Below are 25,470 nucleotides of genomic sequence, written 5' to 3' on the forward strand. Positions count from 1 at the left end.
TTCTGTCTTCATAAATTTCAATATCAGTTCGCTATGGCATTCGCGCTTCCTGTCCTGAGCAGCTTAGTGTCACTACACATGCAGCTTCACACTGACAGTTGCTGAGTTCCTGGTCTTACTGACCCTTCTGATGTATAAAGTGCTTTGGGTTATTCAGAAATGAAAGGCAATAAAAGCTAGTAAGCGCAATTTAATTTCATGATTGTTATTCTGCACTTATACTATGAGAAAGCAAAACTAAAATATGTGCACTTCACACTGTGGCATTTTTATTAAAAATAGGAATAACAACACTGAAGAAATGTGACTCATTTCCTTAAGTGCCTTTAAAATAACTGTAGTTCTGTGTTTGCAAAATATAAAAATCAGTATACAACCCATTTTTTATATTGAAAGGATTTGATTATTTGGGATAGGTCTGTGTTTATGCTGATTTTACCTTTCACATTTTCTGCTATCTTTTGTTCGTCAGTAGTCTTTCACAATTGTGGCTAAACCAGCAGTGTTAGGAAGCTGTGGATCCATGTGTCATTTCTGACATCTCTATGTCATGTTATAGTGTCATAATGGGTGTTCTTGTTTGGTTATGCAGTATACCACATCAGAAAGATATATTAAGTCATTTTCTTTCCCACTAAGCCCTAAATACCATATTGTGGAAAGCACGAGAGAAATGGCACCACCTGTCTTGCACTGGCTGAAGGGTTTTGCTTTACTTTGTGTCATGTCACTGCAAGAGATGTCATTCAGGTCCCTAAAAGCAGGTGTCTCTATGGCTCTCTGTGAGCAAACGGAGACATCTTGTTGTCAAGTGTGGGTCTTGGGATGTGCACAGAGGTGCAAATGAGTTGAAATGAGAGAATGTATAAGCGGGATTTCTCTTGTTTGCTCCCGATCTGGAGATCTCGATTCTTGGACAACAGCCATTTAGTCCCATGAAGTGTTTTTATGGTAATCTTGTTTTCCTCAAAACCATAGAATAGGTCTCCTAAAACCAAAGAAAATGCTTTGAATAGTTCTTTAAAGGACACTTGAAACACTTCCTACATATTTTTTTGCCCTGTAGAAATAGCTCTCCTGGTTTCTGAAAAAGTTACAAGTGTTGCTGCTTGTATCCACAGGGGTTTTCTTATTCAGATGATGTGGCAGGTGAGGCTGTATTGCCTTAACAGGGAGTATGGTTAATGTAATCCTTCAGAAAGTTTTTGCAAACACATCTTCCACATCCCTAATTATATAATTTAAAAGGATAAGCATTGAAAATCCTTCTAAATACATATTTACATCCTAAAGGATCTCCTTACACTGCAGTATTACACTAGATAGAAAGCTTAGAAATTAATTGTTATTAAGACCTGAGACATTACAACAATTATGAACATGTTCTCTTTATTGACTAAATGTCAGTAGTGGTACTTGGAGTTCTGCACCTCATACTTAAATTTGGACAGTTTTAATATACTCATAAACTGTATTTCTGGCTAGTAGACAAGCCAGACAAAACACGGGGAGGGGGAAAATAGAGTAGGATGTACAGGAGACCAGGAACTGAGACATGGGGACAGAAATACTGAGACAGTTCAGTTTGACTCCATTATCTGCTGTTGAGTAGTAGCCAGGTACAGATACCCAAAAAAACCATGAAGGAACTGTGGCATTTCCCCAGAAGTAGATTTCCCTAGGAAATATGTCACTTTGGCCAAAGTGAAAATGCACTGCTGCTCTTTACCTCAACAGGGTAAACAGGCTCATGAATAGCTGTGTTTTTATGTGACTACACCTGCACTTTCAACTCTCTGGATAAAGTCCTGAATTTTGGCAGCTAAAGGTTGTGAATTCAAATCCCAGTTTCCACTTGCCTGTATACATTTGGCTGAAAACAATGCTGTCTGTATGTATACAGCCATGGATCATTGCAGCAGCACAAGTCCATTAGCCTTTGTGACACACTGTTGTCCTGTGAAATAATGTTATGAATACTTCAGGGGCTGTTGTCAGGAGGACAGCGCTAAGAACTACAGGACACAAAGGGTAAGGCTAGCAAAATAACCACCTTTGCCACTTTGTTTCCAGACACTTCTGTGTTTACAGACACCTGAACTCTGTTTCGTTGGTCCCTCTTGGGAAGTACAAAGGATAACAATTAACCTTTACTTATTACAAACCACAGAAAGCAATAGGAAAGTCTCCAAGGTGGCATGCCTCATTTGAGATTTCCACTGGTGTCTGCGACGGTAGATGTGTCCTGGAAGTCAAGAGAGGTGGAACTGAGCCTGCTAATTACAATGTGTTTTTATAGGCTGCATTTTGCTTTTAAACGAAATGATACACAATAGTCTTCAGCTTTGACCTGCAATGTAGGAATCAGACCAGTACAAGATAAAACTCCAGCCGTTCATCAGTAGTTCCATTTCGCTGGAAGCTCTTCTATGAAATAACACAAGACTGCAGGTGCTTGTTCTCTTTTACCACCAAAATGTTGCTTGTTTTAGTTTTCTATTTACAGACCTTCCAGAAAGGCTGAATTAATCTCTCTTAAGAAATACTAAAATTTTGTAACTTTTTTTTTCTTTTTCTTGAATGGCCAGCTGCACATTAAACAGACCTGTTTGTTTTCTGTTTATTTGTGGGGTTTTTTGCCTTGCCCTTTTTAGAAAGGAAAAGGGGTGCATGAGGAAATTTTTTTTTTCTTTTTAATACAACTTGAAAAAAATAACAGGTTGTTAGCTTCTTGTTTTAAGTTTCCCTCTAATGAAAGCATGAGGTTTTTGGTTTTGTTTTGTTTTGTTTTTACTTCATTGCTCTGTGGTGTGGTGGGTTTTTGTTTGTTTGGGGCTTTTTTTGTTTGTTTGTGCATTTTTTGGGTGGTGTTTGGTTGGGTTTTTGTTTTGTTTTAGCTTTTTCCCCCACTGGAGAAGTATGAAAAGGCTGCTTCTCTGAATAAAAACAAGTGTAAGTGAAAGAAAGTATGACTTTTTCTTCAGTTATCCCTCCTACCCAGTTTTGAAATCCAAAAGAAAGTTTTCATTTTACAGAAATTTTACAGGAAATTATAGTGATTTTTCTTCCACTCTATCCACTGTGCTTTCCTTCCCTTTTCACTGTTTTTCACTGAGGACTCTATGTGACATTGCACATTGTTCGGAGGTAAAATTAATGGAGAGATGAAGTGTTAGACATGTGGGAGGCTTAACAGGGGGCAAGACATGAGAGCAGAGAGAGGAAAAAAAATCATTGAGAGAGAAGAGCTAAAGATATAATTGTTTTGTTACTGTTTGACATGTCTTGGAAAGAAATTGAGACAAAAAATATAGGACAAACTTAAATAAAAATTTATGGTAAATAATAATAATAAAAAAGATATTTTTGACAAGTAGACACTCAGTAGTGTAAAAACTATGCATTTTCCTTCCAGGAAGCTACGAAATGGCCATCAGGTACTGGCCAGTCCCATGCCAGCTGTACCCAGTTCCTTGAGCATCTAATGCAAGTCAAATATGAGACTGGGTTGGAACTGGGGAGCCCAACATTTGAATTAATTCACTGGCTGTTTGTATAGGGACCCTGTCAACGATCCCCTGCAGGGTCAGGGCCTTTCAGACCACTTGTGAGTGCCAAGCTCTCGGCTACAGCTCTTGCTGTCTCCCTCTGCAGCGGTAGTTCTGGTCCTGCCAGGTCTCACTGCAGGTCTGTTTGCTTCTCTCTCCTCCCCAGGATTTAGGCACCTCCAGCTTCACAGCTTTGGCCTGGCTATAGCTTACTGCCTTAACTTGCGTATTCCTTGACCAGCTTCCTTTCTTGACATTGCCCAAGCAGATGGCGATGTCTCATCCTGGCCCACAATTCCCAACACCTTGAGATTCACTTATTTTCAAAGGGAAGTATTACTTCTACCTCCTCAGCTTTTAATGTTTTACTTCAACCATAAGTCTTGTATGCTGCACACATGCCACAGTCTATAAATTAAAAACAAGGTATTGTCATTAAAAGCCTGGTATTGTACAAGTTTTGATAATGAATTATATACAGAGACAAGAAAAGTAATTATTCTATTTGACAGAGTCCTGTGCAAGCCTCATTTGCAAGGTTTAGTTCACTTGTGGGCACCAGGTTTGAAAATTACCTCAGTATGTTGGAAAGAGTTCAGTTGACAGCAAGAAAAATACAGAAAGTTGAAAAATGAAGCCTGTGAAGAAAGGCTAAGAAATTTTTGCATGGTCTGGCTAGGAAAAACAAAGCTGAAGGGAAACATAGTGATTTTTAAAATAACTAAAAAGGGTTGTTATAAGGAAAAGAGGGCTCAGTCTCACCAGTGAAGAAGAACAAGACAAGTTCAGTCTAAACTGTGGATTTAGATGAAATGTAGCTGATGTGTTAAGGCTATCTCTGTCTGAGGTTTGTGCCAGAGAAAACTGGGTAGGAAGCTGGATGTTGGGTGAGGACTTTGTGGTGGCAGACAGTCACCTTCTGTCTTTCAAATCAAGTTGATGGAGGGCACCAGGTAGGAGAAAAGGAACACTCATGCCTTGCAGTTTTTGGGCTGGTACCCTGGAGTTGTCCCTAGCCAGCAAAATCTAATTACCTAGTTTTCCTTCTTCTGAACCCACAGGAGAGGGAGGCAGTTTTCACCAGAGCTAGCAGGTACAGTTTGACTCTGGCCCTACTTCATTTGTGTAGAACTAGAAGAGGTTGTCAAGGGAGTATAGAAATGGCTGTCTTAAGTATAGCTTGTCTCTAGTAAGAGGAGTTTAGAAGTAATGAAAGCAACTGTGCTCCCTGCAGAAGAATGAAAGTAACCTGCTAACAATCCTGTGTCACATTATTGATTCTGTTCTTATTTTTTCAGTGCTTTGGAGCTGCTATGGTCTGTTGCTTCATTAAGTTACATTTACAGATTGTCCCTAAACACTGGCTTTTACATAGTCTGCATTTTAACACTCTTTAAGTGCATATCGATAAGTTCTGTCCTCTGTGCAAACCACAATCAAAGAAATCCCATTTCTGCAGTGGCTAATGAGGTAGCAGAGTGGTAAAATAAACAGAAGAAGGAATAGCACAGTGTCAGGAAGCTCAACCAAAGAAATGTCACCTTCAGAGAAGCAGCAACTGAGAAATGACCTTTCACTTTATTACAGTGTGCCAAATTTGGCTGGATTTAGACAAGAACCTACAATTACTGAATATTTAAAAGTGTATACTCTTATTCATGAGGAAGCTGAATAGAGTTGGGGGGCCTTATTTCATAGAAGCATATTTTATGAAAGATGTGTTTGACATACTGACAAGTGCCATGACTGAAATTACAGCTGAATTATGCAATTAGATTTTATTAACTATACATATTATTAAGGATTTTTCATTATAGAGGAAAGGATGTCAGGGTCTTGGTGATTGTACTGACCTCTTGTGCCACTGGGAAAGATGTAGAGAGGCTTCCAAAAGAGCAATATAGTTCCTATTTAATCTTTAAATAAGAAAAAAACATCAAGAAACCATTGTTGCTTTTTTATTTCTCTCGAGTCTTCACCAAAGAGGCATGTTATTTTAATATGTATTGCCTTAAATGTATACATGTTAGTAAAATAGAAATCACTGAAACATTACATACTTTAGAATGAACTATGCACTGTATTTATAGCAGAACTCATGAAGTGTAGTAGTATGTGCATGTATATGAATCCTCCAAATTATGTAACTAATCTCTGGAGGTTTCTCACTTCAATTCACTTCATTTCTGATGCAAAAATAAAAAAGAGAAAATAAAACCTTCCAACATATTACTTAAGATCTCTGTAAAGGTGTCGTATCCACACAGATGTTCACTTGTCATGCCAAATAAAGCGGGGGGGGGTGGTGTGTGTGTGAAAGTAGAAGGAAAAAAAAGGTGGCAATTCATATTTATAATGTAGTTTTAGTTTTAAATTAAATTAATAATTAAAGACAAGTAAATGAAAGTGAGTATGCAGAAAACAGTTGGCTCAAGACAGATAAAAACAACCCAAACAAACAAGATGGTATAATTACAGGATTTTCCTCTTTTCCTTTCTCCTTCTTGAAGGCCACTAGTTATGTTGCAACTTTGGCAAAAAGCCTAATTGTTCCTTAACATTTTTACTTCCCTTCCAAAATGGGAGTGACCCTTTCATGGCAGGTGCAGCCCAGTCCTTCAGAAGGCAGAGTACTCAACAGCAACCATAGCAGAACTGGTCCTTTATCACCAGCATGGCCTGGCTTGTTTCAGTACATGGAGCAGCACAACCTCACCCTTCTTCAGCTTCCACTTCTGTAACGTGACGAAAGCTGTGTTAAAAGCATGTTCAATTAGATTCTGGAATTAAGCCTTCAGGATTTAGAAAGTGCCAGTACCAGTGCTGAAATACAACCTTATCTCAGTCCCTTGAGCCTTATGATAATCTTCAATTATATGATTGTTATTTTTTGCAGTGGGATGCAGCAAAGGAATATCGATATTTCAGCAGACACTGGTGTAAACTAAAGTTCAACTCTGGGTGGTGGTCAGCAGCACACCAAAGTGCACACAGGTACTCTTGCCTACCTTTGACAAACTTCAGCCCCTGTTTGTCTCACCCTCTGTGAGTTGTCCCTGTCTCAATCCTGTCGCTTTTCCATTCATGGCCTTTTGTCCTGTGTTCTAATTAGGCACATTTCTCTCCTTTACTGCATGGATTCCTATAAATCACCAATGTGACCAGGAGTTTGTTTCCACTCCAGGTGTCCAGGCAAGCTGAGAATGGCCATTATAAAGAATGTCCTTTTGAGCTGCTATTGGTGTTGGGGCTGCACTGCGATCATGTGCTCTGTAGTGAGTTGTCTGGTCAGTCCTCTAAGTTCAAGCATGCAATGAGGTTGGAATTTTCTGAGGTTTTATGCATTTAACAGTTCTCTTCTGCAAATAGTGATTTTCTGTTCCAGAGCTTGGGTATACAGAACATTTCCAAACAAAATTCTCAAACATACACTATAATACATGTTTTGCAAGTCTTACTCTGAGAAAGAGCCAAACAAGGCAGTCATCTGACAAGGAAAATTTCAGCTCAGTCAGTCACTTATCATTTGGTCAAGTTGTAAGAAGCTGAATATAAAATAATAGAACAGAAAGCAATGAAAAGATGCCATTCTGGATTTGGTCTTAAAAACACACAACACTTCATTCAAGAAATAATAGTGGGATTGCTGCTCTGTAGTAGCATCCACAATATGATAAAATTATAGCAAGAGAGAGCAAGCTAAATAAGTTCAGTACGCAGGCTTTCAGTTTAAGGACAGAGAACTACATAAAAATGAGGCACATTCTCAAAAGAAACAAAACCAAACCAAACAAAAAAACCAAACAAAACCAAAAAACCAAAACAAACAAACCAACCCCCAAAACAACAAACAAACCAACAAACAAAACCCCCAAAACAGAACAACACCGCCTTATAAGCAGCAGTCTGAAAAGCAAGGAACCCTAAAGGCTGTTAAAAGCTACCGTGTCAGAAGCCTAGGTAAAAATTATGTCATAATTCAAAAGCAAACAAAGCAGTCCAAAAATCCTCTGCATAGCTTAGTGTGAAAATTACATAGTCCACCAAAAGAAAAAGGAAGGCTTTTAAGAAATAGAAGTCTTGGTCAAATGAGAACAAGAAAGCCCATAAAAATTGCAGGTCAATTTCAAACAAGAGACTAAGAAAGCTAAAAAGAACTTGAAGAGAACCTTGCAAAGAATGCTGAAGCTGATAGTAGAGAATTCTGTAAAACCAGAAACAGGAAGCCAGCTGAGGATTAGTGGCACCACACAATGGCCAAGGTGTAGAAGGAGCTGCAGCAGATGAAAGAAGCTCAATGAACTCTTGCAGTTGTTTTTTTTATGGCAGAAGCCAATTCCCAACTTTGTAGCAAACTAAGTCAGAAAAAATAGATCAAATTTAAGTAAATATGCATTGGTCCACACAGATAAGTCAGTTGTCTGTAAGTCACCAGGACAGGATGACATCCACTTCAGGATGGAACTCAAATATGGAATTGCAGAACTGCTGGCCATGATGTGTAATATAATAACAAGGAGCCACTGTGCTGGAAGTTGGGTGAATAGCCGTCTACAAAATTGCCAACTTCCATCTACCAAAAGGGCTCCAAGTTGGATCTTGAAAATGACTGACCGGTGAGCCTGTATTTTTAGATTCTTTCTGCAAAGTAAGAGCAAATCTGCATGGAGACTGACCAGGTTATAGCAATGATCATGCTGTAGCAATATTTCTTTTGTAGAGCTGAGTAACTGTACAGTGCACAGCTGACTTTGGGGCTTAAGTTTTAAGGCAATGCTCATCTGTTTAGAAATGCAGAGGGAAGGCTCCAGACATTACATATGATCTCCCCACATGATGCAGCTGTTCAGCTCAGACTTGCAAGGTACTGGGTTGTCATTGTTTGTGAAACTGGGTCACAAACAAAACCAAAATCTTAGACAGTAAGGCTTACATATTGGGAAGTAGTTTTGTAATTTCTGTTTCTCCACAGCCTAATAAGGTTAACTGTGGTTATCCTTCTTTGTGATTCCTAGGTGCTGCTGCACTGAAATAATGAATTCATCTGTTTCCATTCTCTGATAACAATCAAATGCCATATTGTGAAACAGATCTTCAGCTACAATAAACCACCGGAGTTCCATTAAAGACAATTTCATTTACAGGCAGTGAGAGTTTGGTGCTGCATTTTGTACATGAGATATAAATGAACTTGATTTATTAAAAGAAAGAAAGAAGGAAGGAAAGAAGGAAGGAAAGAAGGAAGGAAAGAAGGAAGGAAAGAAAGAAGGAAAGAAAGAAGGAAAGAAGGAAAGAAGGAAAGAAGGAAAGAAGGAAAGAAGGAAAGAAGGAAAGAAGGAAAGAAGGAAAGAAGGAAAGAAGGAAAGAAAGAAAGAAAGAGAAAAGAACTGTATCTTTTGCTATCTAATAGTTATGCAAGTATTTCTGATAAAATAATAGAAGATTGCTGGAGAGCATTTAATGAAGAGAAGAATTAGATAATAATTTGACACTAAAGCTGAATTATATGAGGATATGCCACACATTATTTTATATAACCCATTTTCCCCTGACTAAAGCATGTAGGCCTACTTGTGACACTACTGACATATAGTCCCGTCACATATCAGTCCTATTCGGAGAGAAAGGAAGAGTTAGGCTCTTTTTTCATCTTCATACCATTGTCTTATCACTTTATAATTTTGTAATTAGAACTTTTTAAGAGAAACAATACCACATGGTTAGAATAAACCTTTCTAAAATTTCATGATCCTGATTCTCATCTGCTTCAGCCCTTCTGTAGTCATTACTGACCTTGCAAAATTTTATGATGTTAATCTGGTAAAACATACCTTATTTGTTTAAGTGTTAGTGATTGTAAAATCAGGTCCAGTGAACACAGTTGCTTCTGTTATTCATTGGAAAGTGTGTGTGTGTGCATGTGCATGTGCATGCCTATGACTGACACAGTAAAACTTTTGAATACTGAAGTCAACATTGTAAATTGCTTTTTCCTCCTATCCTTGCCACTCCAACTCTTATCTGTTTCCTTTCTTTCCACTACTTTTATTTTCATTCTCTATGCTTATTTTTCTCTTCTTTTTTTTTTACTCCATAGCTATACTGTTCTTACCCCTTAACGTTCCAGTTGTTCAGAGGAATTTTGAAAATGACCAACATACTCACGGTTACATCTCAAATCAATTTTATTTAGGACTCGACTATGATCACCATTGAATCTGAACACTCCCTTGTGTCATGAGGTCTAAGGAACACAGCACAACTCTGCATGACTAAAGGTATTGTAATCTGGACTTTTGTGTTTAAACAATCCTGTTAAAGATTTTTTTCAGATTAATTAATTTATCATTTGAATTGTAATTTGTATGAGAAAATTTATGGACTGAAAATAGGTGAAACATGAAGGATGATTGCTTCAGAGGACTAATTATTCACAGCCCTTACCTTTGTTTTATACATCAGCACGCACATTTTGTAATTAAGTATGTGAAATTCCTTTGAAATAACGTGGGCCAGAGAGTATATCCCTGAGCTGCCTGCCCAGATACACATCCTGGTAAGTGAGATAACCTGGGAGTTCTGGAATCCACAGAGTTTTTTTGGACGTGCTACTGATCGGACTGCTATTATATAGCTTTCTGAACCATTTTTCAGAGTACGTATTCTTTTATTGGACTCTACCTCAGAAAGCACCTTGGTTTACACAAGCTTGAATACATTTCATTGGCCATGGGAAGCCTTGAGGCAGGCTCATACACAGAGGTTAGAATGTGGCTCTCTAGCATTTTAAGTAGAGTCCCTGTGCTTGCTGGCACAATTCCTGCTCTCAGAAGCAGTGAGTCAGCAACAGCCTCAAAGGCCAAAAAATAGCAAAGGCCAATATTCGTGGATTTCCCTGGCCTCGGCCTGTTTGTCTAGCTGAGTGCTATTCCTTGGGCAAACTCTTCAAGGCCATGTCATCACCAGCCTCTGTGAACTGTTCGCATAGCCTCATTGCTCCAGAGCAGGATAGGCATCTTGAGGCTTTCAACACAGTGAGGTTTTTGATGTGGCATTTGGAGGGCTGAGGAGATCAAACATTCTGAGAAAAGACCATGAGACAGTCTGATAGGCTGTGTTTTTGAATTATATCTTTTCCTCAACCACAGTGATTTTTTTCTAAGCCATATGATCCTCAAATTATGAATACAAATGGGAATACAATTAATCGTGGTGCCATATCTTTATAGGGAGCATCACATTTTTTGTGCCAGGAAGGCATACCTTTTATTCTATTAAGCTGAGAAAAAGTCTTCTCCTGGGCCTCGTCTTCTCTGTATGGTGCCGTCTTTTCAGGAATACATCATCATCAGAGTGCTTTGTCCCAGTGATATATTACACTAATACATCTGTTGCTTTAATGATATATTAGCGTAATACCTTATCAGAGTGATGCATACCAATGATCTATTACTCTAAAGGTGGTGCCATTCAGGAATGAAAGAATTCATGGACATATTCAGTATAATTACACAGATAAAAGCTAACATACATTACACTGAAAGCTGCTTTCATGGAACCAAGAACACCAGTATTATGCTAGCCTGCTCATTGCCATTTTCTAGTGCCATTGCTCTAGATTTGTAATGCTGAGGTTGTTATATCTCTTTTAAACCTTTTAAATATACTAAGAGCAACTACCATTAACCTTGGGTCACTGTGAAGCAGACTATATCCAGTTACATTATTTTTACTATATAGTAGTACAGTACTTACTTACCCGTAACCATATGAAACCAAGTAACATTAACCTCCAGATAGTCTGAAGAACATATCATATCTCATTATAATAATCTGGGCTTCATCCTTTGCTTGACTTTAATTATTGTCCATTCTCAAACATTTTCGATTACATGACAGTTGAACTTCAGCCTGTCATTAACTGTAGGCCTCTTTAATCTCAACCTTCATTTTCTTTACCATTACATTTCTTTTTCATTACATTAACCAGTGAAAAACAAATAAAATCAGTCTGACTTACATTGTTTTGTGTAGTATGGTAATTAAACATTCCAAAACACCATCCAGAGATTGTGGCAAAACTCAAAATCTACTTTCTATTTTTTAAACTTTTACTGTAAAGAAGACTAAAAAATGTAAACCAGTGATATAAAATCTCAAAGGTTTTTCCCCTCTGCCTTACCTTCCTCACCAATCGGGTGCAACTAAAGAGAAAGAGAATCAGAACCACATTTTGGCTTGTGGTAACTTAACTGAGGTATGAAGTATTATTTAGCTCATTTACATTTCCTCTAAATATGCTTTACACCGAAGTGCGAAGAGTGTTACTTAGTAGAACACTAAGGCCACCAACTTGTTTCAGTTCATCAAAGCACGGAAGTTGTGTAGATACCTCTAGAAGTTTTGCTAAATAATCCAGCATAAAACAATTATTAGCTTACATACTGACACAAATGAGGAAAAAACAGAAAGGCAAATTATTTATAGTATGTAAATACTCTGGGGATTTTTTCCTCTCTACTTTCTCTTCTGTTATCTTCAGTTTCATTGCTAGTGACAGGTATAATTTTAATTTGCAGAGAAGGTTGAAAATGCAGCTTTCAGGAATGTATTTAATCAAGTGGCAAACTCAATTCACAGAAGCTGTAAATGGGGATACAGTACGATGAATGCAGAACTATCCTACTCTTTACGTTCCTAGTCCTCCAAGGTCACTCAGCTGACCTGTGACCTTCCAGTTTGGGAATTGCTCAGCCAGGTTTTTCTCCTGCCCCACAGGGGGATGAAGGAGCAGAAGCTGTGTTTGTAAGAGTCTGATGCAAGAAGTAAACCACTCTCATCAGTACAGCAAGTCTGAGCAGAATAGCTTGTGTGTTATGGAACTGCTAAAGCAGAAGGTGGCGTAACAGGTTGCAGCAGAGAGTGAGGTCTGTGGATGTGCAAATGAGGCAGCAAGAGACAGATCAGTGCAGAACTTCTTGTGGGGTGGCCTTCCAGTCAGAAGGCTCATCACAGCCAAACTAAGGCTTGGCTTGTGAAGTGTCAGGGTCTGGGAAGAGGTTGCTATAGGTAGAGTGTCCCAGTCATCACTCTATGAAACATTTTTCTTGTTGTTTTGTTTTGTGGGTTTGTTTGTTCGTTTTGGTTGTGGTGTTGGTTTTTGGTGTGTGTTTGTTTTTGTTGTTTTTTTGTTTTTCCTTTTATACTACAATCTCATTTATCATCAAGGAATTAATGGATGGGGCTATATTACTGATCTCTTTCAGAGGTGGAAGGAGCATGTAAGTACAACAATGCAGGAAATATGGCTGCAGTGAGAAGGTCCTTCAACAAGAAATAGTGATGGATTTATTCTGATCAAGGAATCTGCAAGTTACCTATTTGCATCTTTGAGGAGGGTAGGGTGAGGGGAAAGGCATTTCTTTATCTGGCCTGAGAAACCCTAAGCCTTAGTGGGACTGACCTCCAGGGCCAGGCTAGTAATCAATATTTTACCTGGAAATATAATTGCTCAAGTCACTCTGCTAGGATATTTGCAACCTTTCCTGCTCTTCTTATCTGAGGAAACTGGTTATTTCACTGAGTATTTGCTAGGATTCATCACCCCTGAAAATCTACTGGATCTGGCAGCTGACATTTCTGTAGTGTTGGTCTCCTGGTTTGCGGTGGGTCTAATATTTTCCTTGTAGAAGTCTGATCTATGACGGAAGCCTTCAAAATCTTTATTAGCAAACACAGTAACTGTTAATTCTGGTAAACTGCAAGTGAGCAAATAGACCTTTGTGTAACTTGCCCGGTATGTTAAGCAATTGGAAAGGACAGATTTAGTATGGGAAGAGAGACTAGTAGGTGGGCTTCTGATACTGTTCCTCTTCATGTGTATGTACTTACTTATGATATGTAATATATGTAATTAGGGTCATAACAGTCTAGCAACATAGCAGGTGTGTTAGTCTTTGCTTAAGAAATAGAGATCTGCATGGAGAAAGTGAATAGAATGAAATGCCTAATAGTCTACAACAGCCTAGGGGACCACAAGCAAAGTGTGTGGTCTTGCCCAGCATGGCTTTAATTCAGTCGCAGGCAGCCCTTGTTTTCTGCTGTAGGAGTGCAGTTTGTGGGGTCTCTGGAAACCCATATGAATGATGAGTGACTTTGGTTTTTTGTTTTTCTGAGTTAATTTTAGCAACATCTGTTGTCCAACCTTGTTCACTGTGTGCTACACAAATGCTTTTGCTAGTGTACTGCAGAAATGGAAGAATGATGGACAAGGTGGGTGGCAATTGCTTACATTTGCTCAAACTGTACTGGCACTGAATGTAAAACAATGCCATGTTACTAGGCTGTGTGAGATTATATGTGATGGTTTAGGACACAGCACTCCTTTTAGTAAAATAGCATTTGTTTTAGTTAAATGAATGATACTGATTTTTAAGAATTTGAGTTTGCCTTTAAACTAGGTTTAGCTACCTACAAATTTGGTGTTTTGGGCTGAACTGGCTTTCAGTTCCCTCCGCAGTCCATGGAAAGAGCAAGGCTTCTCCAGGGAAATTCATCCTGCCTTCCGCAGGATGGGGAACAATTGCCAACCAGTAGTGTTATCTCTCTCTTTGGACAACAGGTAGCATAGAAATCTAGGTTATGTTAAATGACTACATCTCTCTATAGCAGTGAAGACTAACAGAATTTGCATTTACTGTCTAAAACTTGCCAAGGCTGGTATCTTCCATTAATTTCAGAAACAAAACCTGACATTACTGTATGACTGAAACTCTGTGAACAACAAAGTGGTTAGATTACCCGGAATTGGTTTGAGAGAGAACTGTGAGGTGACATGCAGCTTCTGCTAGGTTACCTGTGTTCCTCTGGTACAGGCTGCTATCTGCACAGCATAGGCACCACCAAAAGCTTAGTATATCACCCTGTTTTGCGTTTCTTAAAGCGGGGGGGGTTGGGGAAATAAAATTAAATTAAAAAAAAAAAGCTCCTAAAACAATAAGATTACAAATCTGAACTGGGAAATAGTAAGGCAGAAAGTGAAATCAACAGGAGTTGGAGGAAGGGGTACCAGGGCATCAGAAATAGGTCAGCAACCACTTACTCTGGATCACAAGCAGCTAGCTGAGGTTGCCTGTGTCTTAACACCTGGACTGCAAAATGCAGTGGCTAGGGTGAAGGTATATGATTAATTCTGCTGACTCTGTTATGGGAAAATTGACTTCTGGCAAAAGGATGAAAAGAGCATTTGGGGGCAGTAAAGTGGCTCAGGCATTGGAACAACTTGCTCTGGTGAATGAGAGCTGGAATTATTAGCCTCTACAAGTAAAACCCTGGCTAGGAGCAGATGGGTGAGGATTTTGTCATTGATTGAAGTGGTGATTTCACTATAATTACTAATTATGGCAAATGTGCAACAGTTGTGCTGCTACTTAGAGCTGGACTGTTTGCTTCTGGGAGGTTTTTTGCCATTGATAGAAGCTGGTTCCTTCACTCTCCAAGCTTTTCATGCATGGGAAGTGTGGCTCATAAATCCCTGTGCTCCTTGCTTTTAAAATGTGTGACTTGAAAAGTAGGATTTGGCTGATGAGGATGGATGCACGGAAGACACATTCAAGCAAATGAATGGTGAGTTCTGCGTTACTTTCTTCTTCAGCCCCTCAGGCATTGCTTGCTGACCTAAGTACATTAAATAGCAGCATAAAATATTTGTGGATTACCTCTCAGGTACAGTAGAAAAACCTGATTTTAAATAAATAAATAGGGACTTGTAGCAGAAAAGGCTGTTTCTGTAAAATGCTGGTAAGATGTTGGTACTAATACAGGCTTTCTCATCTCATGTTGACATGTGAGCCATTTCTGTTTATAGATCTTGTGGAGATTTTTTTACAGAATAGCACTCTTCTGTTTCCAGTCTAGCCAGTCTCCAGAGAGCTGTGATAGTCAATGAAAGATACATGAGCCTAGAAAACAAGTTCACAGAACTGGTGGCTTCATCAGGACCATTGAAAAGAAACTTAAAATTTGGGGTCATGCCTATTAAGTCTGAGGAAAAGCTGATTTTCATTTGAAATAAACACTGGGGAGAGTTTGCAGAGGGGTGTTGATATTATCAGAAATCTGTTTTCTCTAGCAGTGTTGACTTAGCTGACCAGCTGAATACCCCAAACCGAGTTATATACTAGTGGCCTCATCCTCTGAAGCAGAACAGGAACATACTTGGTAGGACTTCAACATCAGGATTTGATTCACACTTTTTTTTTTTTTTTTTCCCATAACTCCTGCTTCTGAAAGAAAAAAAAAAATGCTGAGGTATTCCACAAAAGGAGAGGAAAAATAATACTTTGATCAGCTGTACCTGTAAGTCTTGGTCAGTGGATAAGCAGTCTCATTGCCCCCTAAGTGAATATTGGAATGACAGCTGGCATGCATTGTCTTCTAGTCTGACTGGTTTCCTTCTGAAGGGAACTCTGACACATGGAGAGGCAGAGAGACTGGTGACCAGAACTTCTGTAGAGCGAAGATGCAGTCTGAGACAGACTGACAGGAAGGTAGCTGAAGACTAACACCACAATTCTGTTATTTTAGCTCCTCAGCATTTGTCCTAAATCTTTACAGGATGTTTCCATCTAACATCCAGGACAGGTTATTACACTTTCTCTTCTACAGAAACAAACTGAACTATTGAAAATGGTAGTGGGAAAGATACAATTAATTGCCCCACGCTTCTGTCTGCCCAGACCATGCTCAGGGGCTAGTGTTCAATCGTTGTTTAAAAAAAACTGAAGCTCCCCAGCCTTCCTTCCCCTTGCCTACATCTAAAACTGCAATTGGGAAAAAAGCCTCAGTCTGGAAGCACCTAAGCTTAGCTTTCACTGTTAACTTTTCCAGATCAAACTGAGGCCAAACTGTAGTATACAGTTTGACCAGCGATTGTAGTTTACTTGATCTAAATCAAGAATGTGTTCACCATCTTCCATGGATAAAGGCAGTGGTAAGTGATTGGACTGCTCAGAAAATATGTTGGCTACTGTTTTCTTCCAGATCAAAGGAGCTGCAGGAGAAAGAAAGAAGCTAAAAGACAAGTTGATGACACGCAGTCTTTTATCCTGCAGACCACTGACTAGTGAACTCCAAGATAAAGGTGAGCTAAATTCAGTTTTCTTTTAAGAACTGGTTCCAACCTGTAACTTGAACTTACTTTATAATGTATGCCTACATTACCTTATATTTGACTATGTAGAATGGGGAAACTTGTTGAGGAAAATGCATAAACAACTAGTAAGAGCAAAATCTATTTTATACTAGCCCTAGGCAGCTTCTCAGTGTGAGGACTGGTCACAGATCCAGTTCTGAGGCACCTACAGTTATGAGCTATCTAGGGACCTCAGTAGCATAACACAATTCTGGATTCTGTCCCAGAGGTGAGGCTACAAAAAGACCCATTTTTTAAAGCAATTTTTCTGTATTTGTGCGTTGTGTGATGCTTTTTCTCACATTCAAACATGACTGCATCAGCAATGCTATTGCTATAACCAACTTAATAAAATCAAATGAACAAGTAGAAGGTGCAGACCCAAGGAAATCACTCCCTGTTTTCAGTGGTAAAAGTACCAATTTTTTAGATGCTCAGTAAATGATCATCAGAAAGATAATAAAAATGGTAGAACTAAGAAAGGTTAGTGATGGCAACTGAGAATTTGGCTCTTGAATCCCGGATGAGTTGTCACATTCAGACTGACCCCTTTATTTCCGGTATGTGTCCTCCCATTCAGAACTTTAAAAGCTCCCTGCTTTAGGATTGTACGGACTATGGCACACCATCGGGTTACAATGGCATAATGAGGTAGCTGACTGTGTGCTCCTCTCATCTCTGGCACATTTGAAGTAAAACAAAGGTATTTTAGCCTAACACACTGTACTTGCTGTTATAATAGTCTAAGAGGTTGTGCAAGAGCAGTTAGAGAAGCTCAGCTGATGAGCAGCAATTTATTAAACCACAGCAGGATTATCCATAGCCCAGTTTTTGTGTCTAATTCTTTCTCTGATGCTGCTATGGAGTGTGTGCATTTTAGCAGCAGTTGCTGTCTTGGTGGGCAGTAATATTTATAAACACCTTGCGAAGAAAGCTCTGGGATGATAGGAATTGCAGTACCAGAAAAAAATTTGGCAGTTGAATGGTTGACAGCATTAGCATTTACACATTTGACTGGTTTGAGATTAATGGGCAAGATTCATACCCCCTCTGGAGTCTCATTTGCATCTTCTGTGTTAATTCACATATTCCGTGCTAATAATGAGCAGTTCCACAGCTGAACCTGGGTGAAAATGGCCCAAGTGAAAGTAACTGCTTGAGCCCAGTGGCAGATCTTAGATGGCATTGGATTGGGGAAGCTTGGGAGGTGGGAGGGTGTTAAGGGATAGACAACACCTTCGGTTCACAGAGAACCCAGTAGACTATGTGGGGAAACTTCAAAAGTGCACGTGAACATGCTGTGCTACTGTGATGTTTTCTTTAAAACATTGCTACTCATGTTGTTTTAATTAAGCAAAAGGAAAGAGCTGGCTGCTAAACAGAGCATCTTTGAATACATGGTGAGGCACAAATTGAGCCACACAAACAAACTACCAACTGGCTTGGGTTATTTTTAAGATGGCATTGATGAATTCTTCTGTTCCCGCCCTAATTTTTGTGTTAATTTACTCAAAAGCTGACATAACTACCGTTTCCACAAGACAGTAGCTAAAGACCTGCCTGCAATGTTGTAAATATCTAATTTGTAGTGATTCAGCATATTTAAGGGGCAGAAATATTAATGTGATTGTCCAGGAGACTTGGTTTTAATTATGTTTTTTTTGTTTGTTTGTTTTGTGGGTTTGTTTGGTTTTTTGTTTGATGTGTGTAGAGGGGCTTTGTTTGCTTGTGTTCGGTTGGTTTGGTTGGAGGTGGGGGGGTGGTAGGTGTTTGTTTTCAAAAAAAAGGAAATTAGATGTCTCTTTCCTGTGAGTGGAGTGTGGTTCTATCAAAACCACGTTAAGAATCTCTCTGTAAGAGTCAGAGATAAAAACAGAAGCAAGGAGAGCTAAAGTCAGAGCCTGGAATGGCCCCAATAGCTTCTAATATCGCAATATAATGGGCCGTATCCTTAACTCACTTCTATAAATGCTGTCTATTGTGCGTTCTCATGAGATGCTTTATCGCCCCGTTAGACGTCCCCGTTCACACGCGGCTCTGGTGCAGCTCTGCACCGTCAGCAGGGAACACACGGCGCCCGCTTCACGGCAGCTTGTACTCCTGCGGCCGGGCAGCGCCGGCAGTGATGCCCCCGGGCGGCCCGCAGTGATGCCCCCGGGCGGCCCGCAGTGATGCCCCCGGGCGGCCCGCAGTGATGCCCCCGGGCGGCCCGCAGTGATGCCCCCGGGCGGCCCGCAGTGATGCCCCCGGGCGGCCCGCAGGTCCCAGCGGGACCGGCCACTCTCCCTCCGCGGGGCCCCGGGACGAGGGCAGGGGAACGGAGGCCACCAGCGCCCCGCTGCGGCCCGGCGGCCGGCCCGGCCCCGCCGAGCATGCCCAGAGCGCGGCCCGCCGGCCCCCCGCCCCGGGAGGGCGGCGGAGCGGAGAGAAGCGCCCGCCACCGCCCCGCTCTAAAAGGCAGGGGCCCCTCCCCGGGCCGGGCCGCTGCCAGGGGTGCTGTGCCAGAAGGGCTCCCCTAGAATCTCGGGAAAGAGATCCCAAGAGCCAAAGGCGCGCTTTGGAAGAGTCCATGCTGCTATAGGTGCGCTGCCTCTTCTCGCCTAATGCCGGTTTCCTTCTGTTCAAATGCATAGCAAAGGTGTGGTGCGTTTGGAAAGGCAGCTGTGTCTTGGGTTGATTGAATAATGAGTTTGTCCGTGTTTCGTAAGATCTAAAAATCACTTAAATTCGTGCAGGGTTTTTATTCGTGCACCCATAAATAAGTCACCATCTTATCTTCAGTATTCTTAACCTTAGGAAATAAGTACTGGCCTGTAACCTGATCTTTTCTGCATTTCTGACTTTGTCATCCCCTGTATACTGACACAGCCTTTTCCCTCAGCAGACTTTCTCCCTTTTGCAATCAGGATTTTGAATACAGGAGTTAGGATGTTGCCTGTCTTGAAGGACAGGTGAGTAAGGTCTGAAGAGTTGCCTGAGTCTTGGATGTGGTCCAAGAAAGAACCACCTTCACTCTAGCTAGCATAGCTGCCCCACTCTGGAGTCTGAGGAGGTACAGTCCCTTAGAAAAAAAACTCTGAAGGCTAATGCCCTTAAGATTTCTTACACACAGACACCCCACACTGGGTGGCAAAATCACATTACCACCTCTTGTATAAGATGGCTTCAGTATGCCTATAAAAACCCAAGGTTTAGTTGTACAAGGAGCAGCTAAAAAGAATAAGACACTTGATGATGCTGTCTTCAGTGAGGCTTCCCTACTACTGAGATAACAGGGGTCGTTAATGGGACCTGGAGTTGAGCAATTTTTCAAAGAAGCTGAGTTTGAGGAGTATAGGGAGCCCATTTTGAAAGACACTGGACAGGGAAGTCTTGATACTACAGAAAGTTGTTTAAGGCACAGCAATTTGGAGATGGGAAGGAGTTTGGTAAGGGCAGTTGATTTTTAGCAACAATTAATCTAGAAGCTTTGGATTAGACAGGCTGGTAGATCAGAAGAAGAATGTAAAGTTCACCTGTTCATGTAAGTTAGAAGAATGTTCTGGGGCAGGATGAAGGGGAGGGTTGTGTTTCAGTCATAAAGATAAAATGGGAGAAATAAGGGGGAGTAAAGAACTGCATGAGGCAATGGTTCAGAGGTAACCTGGGGAAGATAGAGTGCCCCTAAGTGTAAAAGGTTTATGAGTTAAATATTTTCTGTGTTACATGATGGGGTGACAGTTGCAGTCAGCTGAAGTGTTTGAGCTGTCAGGTGTTAAGACTTTCCTTGCAACCTAAAATGTCATCTTCTTTTCAGCATCTTCAGGGGTTTCTTTTGGGTGCTTTGTGGCTGATGTTTTAATTTGGGTGGTTTTGTGTGTTTTGGAACCTGGAGTATCTTGCTCCAGGTAAATTGTTGGACTTTGTTCTTTTTAATAATGTGTAGGCACTGAGAGCATCAAGCAGGACCTTTGGTAAAAGAGCATGTTTTGTGAAGATCTCCAACATTGTCAGGAATGGAGGATGGCTGTCTTCATATTTTTATATTCTACACTGAAGAGTGTGATGAGCTCTTAACGTTTTTAATAAGTTGATGAAGGCTATGGAAGGGAGGGAAGTAGGTGGAGGTCAAACCTGACCAAACTTCCTTGATTAGCATACCCAGTTAGGCAGCAGAAGTAATTATGTCTGATGCAGTATCACAGCTGTTGAAACTAGAGGGCTGTATGAATCATATAAACCTGATAAGCCCTGAACTCTTCTCCACTGAGCAGATATCCTTTCTTTTTTACATTAGAAGATCAGAAAGATGTTCCACACAGTTTCTTCCTAATCTCAGCTTTGATGCGGTACTTTCTCCAATGCTGTTTTCTCTTGGAAAGCTGCATTTGAGTACATTCTCAGCCCTTTTCCCAATTGTTTTGCTACTCAGCTGATGATTTAAAAGACACTGATATTGCTTTTTTTTCCCCTCCATTTAAATGAAAGCATTCCAGTATTTTTCTCCTGAGTTGACTTGATACAGCTCTTGTAGGGTTTATGAGGCATCCAAAGTGTTTTGTTTCCTGATGACCACTGTTCTTGGCACTTTGGGATAGAGGCCACTTAAGGTAATGGTTATTGAGACTGAGAAGGCTTATTTATTTTCTCATTAGTTGCCATTCAATACATTGGAATGAATAAAACTTCCCAAGGATTTCCAAGAAAGCCCAGCAAAAACATCTTAAATCTCATAGGCCTTACACAAGTCAACTGCCTTGATGGACCTTTTCTCTAATAGTAATGTACTTTTGATATTTTTTTTTTTCCTTTTATCCTCTGCTTGATGACCTTCACAGACTAAGTGGGAGATCTGTGCCTTTTCTGACCAGCCAGGGAATACTTCCTTTCCAGGCTCCTGCCAGCTTCTGCTGATTTGACTCATGCAAAATCCTCCCTATGTAGGAAATACAGAAAAATTACTCTTTCATTTACCTTAAGAACACTTCTGTTTCTCTCTTCCTCACTTTCTTCTTTAATACAGAAATGTAGAGGGTTTTGTGGCACATATACAAAGGGATAAACAGATTCATTCAAATGTTTTCTAGTATATTCTTCCATTTTCAAACCCTCAAGCAACTCATACAGTTGCTTTTTGAGGGGGGGAAGCAGACAGAGGGCCAGCACTCCTGCCCTGCCACTCTTTCATTTGTTTGTTGCTCCAGGTAGGGCGAAAGGTGTAGGAGAGCGTGTTGCATGGGACTGACACTCCCTCAGCAGGCAAGAGCATGCTGCTCTGCCAAGAGCCACCATGACCTCTGTGTGAACACCTTAGGTCTTGGATAATGCTACTGGAATCAATGGGTGTTTTTCGCTGTACAGCAGTATCTGTATGTGTCCCAAAGTCTAAATGAGAATACGAGTAACAAGAAGTCATTATATAGGTACCTCATTAATTTTACTTCCATTAAATAGGAGTCTTTAGGGCAAGCTGTCCACACATATGATGGAATATATGAGTAGACTGTCTGCTTATTGATAAAAGACAATAACTGCACAAAGGAAAATGGGTGCAGGTTAGCAAGAAAAGCAATTAAATCTTGTGGCCACATCACCTACACATCAGGTATGTGTTGATAATAATGGTTTGCTGGGAGTAGCAGCCTTAAGATTCTACATCTAGCTTTGTTATTGAACTACTGTGTGCTGCTGTTGGAGGCAGAGTCTGTGTCTCCAACTGAAAGATGGAGGTAGTGATGCTTTGCAAATGTCTAAGAAACATCTAAGAAAAAAGACAACAAACTTCCAGTGCGTGCATTTTATAGGGCAGTCACTCATCTACCTGCTCCACAGTTATCTTATAGCTTCATTTAATTTGTAAAATCTTCAGGGTAGGAACCATATTGATGGAAGAAGAGTGAGGGGGTAAAACGCTAACCATGATTTTGGAATGATTAGTGAATATTTTCTGCTAGGAAGTAGCTCATAAGTCAGTAAGAATTTTAAAAATAAGTATTTGGATATTAAAGAATTCCAGATATCATAAGGATGTTTTCAGTGAAAAGTCCTAGTAGCTAAAAAAGCAGAGTGGAATTTTAGTATTCTGCAAACTACTCCTGTAAGACCAGACATGGAGACCACAGTTAGTAAATGGTACATGGTCCTGTGAAAATACTGTATCATGGACATTTAAGTTGGGAGGATCATCTAGTCCAACCTCACTGCTCAGAGTCAGTTTGAGTGGATTGTACAGGCAACCTCTCTGGGCAACCTGTGCTAATGTTTGACCATCTTCACAATAAAATAAAATTTAAAAAAAAAAGTTTTCTTATGTTCAGATTGAGTTCTTCAGCTCCAGTCCCTTAATCATCTTTGTGGCCCCGTACTGGACTCACTCCAGTAAGTCTACACCTTTCTTGTACCAGGGAGTCCTGAATGAGAAACAGCACTCCAGATGCAGCCTCACCGGCACTGAATAGAGGTGCAGGATCAAGGGTCACCTTCCTAGGCCTGCTGGCTACGATCTTCATACTGTTGGCCTTCTTGGCTGTGAGGGTGCGTTGCTGACTTGTAGTCAGCTTGTTGTCTACTGGGATCCCAAAGTCCTTCTTGACAAAGCTACTTTCCAGCTGGTAGGCCCCTAGGATGTGCTGGTGTTTGTGGTTATTGTTCCCTAGATGCAGGACTTTGCATTTCCCCTTTTGAACTTCCTGAGATTACTCTCTGCCCACTTCTCCAGCCTGTCAAAGTAGTGCTTCTGAAAGGTAGCACAACTATTTGGTGTATCAGCCACTCTTTCCAGTTTTATATCATCTGCAAACTTGTTGAGGATTCACTCAGCTTTCTCATTGGGGGTGCCTCCCTCAGCTCTTTTGGGTGGAAATGTAAGCATTACCTCTTCCTTCTTTCTGCTCATGAAATCATGTGCTACTTTATGTGTGATTTCTACCCCCATCGCCCCCATTATTAGTCTACTTCTTATGGACAAATAATTTGCATCTTACTGTAAACTACAAACTTGGAAACACTGAGTGTCCTTAGCATTGCTGAAAGTAGGGACTAGAAACAGTATTTCCATCAAACTGGGTCAGCAGGGGTTGAGAAGATTATACTTTATTCCTAGTGTCTCAAAAGACAACCTCTTCCTCTGTGCTGTTTTGTACAATGGGGAAGTGCCAATGCAAGGATATATTCTCTACAGGAGGGTCTGGCCACATGACTTTGTGCTCAGCAGGTAGCAGTGACAGCCCAAACCCTTCTGCCTGCCTGTAGGTGAGGGCTGATTACTGGGGACATGCAGCATGGTGAAGCATAGCTGAATGCCATATGAAATTCATTACACCAGATAAATGAAGTCTGCTAGAAGCTTGATCTCCACATGCTGCTCCTCTTCCTTTCCTTAATGTGAGCTTAACATTAGCACCACCATGTTTTCTTGTCTCCCAGATGCCCTTCTGTTCGATCTTGCCCTTCTCTAAGCTATTAAGATATTGCAAAGAAGGCATAGTTGGCATCAGTACCGCTACAGTCCACTTCTGTGCTTGCCTTCCTCCTGCTGTATTTCTAGTAAGGGGCTGTGTGTAAATGCACAGTCCTAGATGGTAGATGAGCTCCTTGGGATCTTGCCACTTCTCAGAGTCCAGAGCAGTCTCAGTATTACTCTAGTGTTTTAACAGAAAACTAGCAAGTGAGTTGAGAAACCAGAACTGATTTCCCTGAGGAAATTGCCACCTTGCTGGTGCAGCACAGACTCTGCTTTTCAACATATATGTAACAAGGTGTTTAGGAACTTAGACACACTTTCATTTAGCAAACAGCTGTGGCTTGAAATGCTATTGCCTTGCTGCATAACTAAGCTGCAAGGCTTCACACTGAAGCAGATGAGGATGCCAAATACATTCTGTTTTGCCAGTTTGGGGGTGGAATCAGTAAAGCTTCTCCAAGAGGGCAGTAATGTCTTAAACCATGGCAGGTGTTGGCAAATAAGCGTGTGCCTAAACCTTTGATTAACCAGTGGCCAACAAAATGTTGAGTGGAAGCAAAATGACAGAGGGAGTACTCTGGGTCTCACTCTGATTTAACTGAAACTGTTCTTGGGATGGGATAAAGCTATTGATTTGAATGCATGTAATGGAGAATGGAAAGCTGTGCAAAACGATCACGATTAGAGCTGGTATTTATCTTTTTTTGTTTCTACATTTGTAACCCTAATAGCCCAGAGCTAAGTGTTCCAGTCTCTAGTTGACTAAACCCATTCTTTTCATCAGTTCAGAAGTTGTGTAGTATTTTATGTTGTAAAATATTAATTTGTTTTTTCTATATTTAATCTGTACTGGGTGAGATGTTGCTGGTTCAGATTTGGGGGAGAAATTCTGCATTTCAAGCATCTGCAGTCTTAAACCTAATAGTCATAGTCAACTGAATTTTGCAAAATATCCTTACAGAAAAAGGGTGTGAAGAGGTGTTACTAGTGAATTATGAAAGTGAAAATCCAGCTGCATTTATGGTAAAATAAGAATCATGAGAGCTCCTTGGTAAATCTGAAGAAACATTGTGTAGTATTTGAGCAGCAAAAGAAAGATGTGGACACTAATGTTATCACTCCCCAGGCCTACAGACAAAGCATTTCTGGCCTCCAAAGTGTAGGTTTGTTTATCAGCATGGGTTTAAGGCTAGCAGCTTAAAGTATTGTTGGTGGTGTGATGTTTTTGTTTGTTTGGGGCTTTTTCTTTTTTTGTGTTGTGTGGGTTTTTTTTGTTTGTTAATTATGAG

This window comes from Patagioenas fasciata, chromosome 4 (genome assembly GCF_037038585.1).
Source record: "Patagioenas fasciata isolate bPatFas1 chromosome 4, bPatFas1.hap1, whole genome shotgun sequence".
Lineage (NCBI taxonomy): Eukaryota > Metazoa > Chordata > Aves > Columbiformes > Columbidae > Patagioenas > Patagioenas fasciata.